This window comes from Propithecus coquereli, unplaced genomic scaffold, assembly GCF_000956105.1.
Source record: "Propithecus coquereli isolate 6110/MARCELLA unplaced genomic scaffold, Pcoq_1.0 Scaffold706, whole genome shotgun sequence".
Classification (NCBI taxonomy): domain Eukaryota; kingdom Metazoa; phylum Chordata; class Mammalia; order Primates; family Indriidae; genus Propithecus; species Propithecus coquereli.
This window is the reverse complement of record NW_012153130.1, coordinates 322,592-325,587: the sequence shown is the minus strand read 5'-3', so window position 1 is coordinate 325,587 and position 2,996 is coordinate 322,592.

Sequence of the window (2,996 nt, the reverse complement as noted above, 5' to 3'; positions counted from 1 at the left end):
AATTTTGTCTCTGCTGCCAAGTTCCTGTAAGCCCTGGCCAATTAAGCTCTCTGAGTTGGAACATTCTCCTAAATGAGGCTGTTCATAGTAGTATTTTGCCCAGAGACTCACCACCAGTGTGAAATACAAGAGCATTCTGGTGAGAGCGCCCCTTGAGGCCTCCTAACTCTGCGTGGGCTGTCTCATGGCCCACTGGACACCTCTGTGAGGGAGGCACTATTGGAATCCTCACTTCTAGAGGGGAAACAGAAGCTCAGAGAAGTTAAGTAACCTATCTAAGGCAAGCCAGCAAGCAAAGCAGAGCCGAGGTCTACCAGATGACTGAGCAGAGTGGTTGCCTTCCCCACCAGATGCCGGTCCCAGAGGAACAGCCAACACTGGCCACGTGCCCCGGGCTCCGGAGTCCAGCCATCCAGCACCGGGAGCCCAGAGGAGCAGAGAGGAGTAAGGAAACCGACCCCCTCCAGATAAACAAAGCACTTCCTCCCCAAAGCCCGGGCCACAAGGAGGAGGGGCCGCGCACACAACTGTTTATAGAGACAGATGTTTGGGACGGAAAAAGAGAGGCAGCCCTCCTCCATCCCCATGGAGACAGAGGAAGTTTGCAACTTGGGCAGCAGCAACTGGAATTGAAAAAGGAGAAGGGGAAGAAGGGAGGGAGCCAGGTCTGACCCACTGAAAACAGCTTGACGTTTTCAGACGCTGGTGCCTAACAAAGGGGTGTTGCCACGGCAACCGGGCCTGTGGGCACTGGGCTGCCAATCCCAGCGGGACCCGGGGCCAGAGCCAGGGAGGTGGCAGGAGATAAGTGAGTGTATGTGGGAGGGCGGTAAATAGCGGCAAATGCCCTGCAGGGCCCCCCACCCCTTCCCCCAGCTCCTGCCCCTCCCCCATTCCCCCCTCTCCTTTCTTCTTTCCCTCTACCCTTCCTCCCTCTTCCCCTCCTTCCTTCCTCCTTCCCTCCGTCTTCCTTGCTTCTCAATGTTCCACGGTCTCTGCCCCCAGCCTAGGAAACGTGTCCCACCCTCCTGGTGTCAGTTGGCAGAAGGGAGAGAGAAGAGCTCTTGGGGCCTCTCCTAGGAGCCACATCTGTCCTTGGGGCTCCTCTGCTCGCTCCCCCAGCGCAGCCGGCCCAGTCGCTGCCCCCTCAAGCCCCTGGATGAGAGCTGATGGGCGCCAATGTTGGTGACACGGTCGGGGTGGTGCATCACCCAGGGGCTGTGATGATGTCCACTGTGGGGTTCCGCACCGGCAGCTGCCCCCACGCTGACCTGCCACCTCCCCCTAGCTCGCTCCTCCTCCAGCTCAGCCAGATGAGCCTGGTGTCTCCTTGCCTCCCTCCAGGGGAGGCGGAAGGGGGGGAACTTCCGATGACCTCTGGCCGAGGTGATGGGAATCCCTGGAGCCAGCATGTTCTGTGGGAAAGAGCCCAAGGAACGCTGGGCTGAGTGACCACGCTGGTCCTGGGGTCACCGCCTCCAGTCCCGAGGAGGGGTCCACCCCCCAGCCAGCCTCAGAAACCTCCCAGGACGCTGTGATGGGAAGGCAGGCCACGGCAGGACCACACGTCGATCCAGGACGCCCCGATTCCCAGGCTGACACTGGGAGTGGGGAGGCATCAGGGCAAGTGTCCTCCTCTGACATATGGGGACAGGAACACTTGGCAAAGGATGAAGGCTGGCGGCTGAGTGCTGCAGGGCTCAGGGAGGCTGACCTGTCCCCGGCTGGAGGTGGGGGGCTCAGAAAGAAGGCTGGGGGGGGCGGCTGCGGACTACAGACCCAAAGTCCAGATTCACTGGCTCTCGCTAGGGCCTGGGGTTGCTAAAAACCCAGGACGCAGAAGATGACTCACCAAGAACACCACTCCGCAGAAGGGCAGGGGACTTTGGGTGGACAGAGGCCGATGGGAGCATCCATCGGCTCCCAAGCAAGCCTGAGACCAAGGACAGAAGGCAGGCTGGGCTCCCCACCCCATGAGCAACCTGGCGACAGTCCCCAACCCAGGCCTAGCTGCACTATCCCCTCACCCCGACAGAGGCCCTGCCGCCCAGCTGCCTGGGAAACAGAGCCCAGTCACCTCCTGCCTCTGCCTCCGCTGGGTGACCTTGGGCAGGTTATTGAACCTCTCTGGGCCACAGTGACCTGGTCTATAAAATGGGGCAATAGCTATGCCTTACTCAGGTGTAGCGAAGGTCAAAAGAGACGTGTAGAATCATAGCCTACCATGATTGAGCACCTACTGGGTGCCAGGCCCCGTGCTGAGTGGCTGTCCCTGTCTGTCAGGAAACAGGCAGCCCAGGGCACGTGGGCATGTCCCACAGGACGTGCTCACCTGGTCGGAGGCTTCACCACACTAGCGCAGGAGGTCACCAGGGGGCCAGCTGGCAGGGCCACCAGCAAACTACTACTGCCCAAGGCCAAATCCAGCCGCTGCCTGGTTCTGTTGGGCCTAGGAACAAAAAATGACTTTTACATTTTCAAATGGTTGCAAAACAAATGGAAAGAAAAAGAATGTTTAATAAGTGCAAATTATATGAAATTCAAGTTTCAGTGTCGTAAGCAGCTTTATCGGAGCTCGGCCACATGGCTGCTTCCTCACTAAGCAGAGACTGAAATATCTATTACCTGGCCCTTTTCAGAAACAGTTTGCTGCCCTCTGGCCTGGGGGAAGCAGGGACAAAGGCCCTGGGAAGAGAGAGAGTGACTTCCCTTCCCGGGAAGCAGAGAGCTGGTGGGGGGTGTGCTGGGAGTGAGGGGGCGGGGTGGGGAGGCTGCAGGGGCCACCGCGTCCTGATATCAGGAGGGCGCTCCTCATCCCCACCCAGGAGAGGGCGGGTTCTGTCCACTTGCCACCAGCCAGGTGCCACCTTGCACAAGCCCCCCCACCCCCAGCAAAGGTAGAGGAGAGGAGGGGACAGGGAGGAGCAGAGCTCACCCCACCTGCTCAGGGAGAGGAGCAGCAGGCAGGGCAGGGAGGCTTGGAAAGCAGGACATTC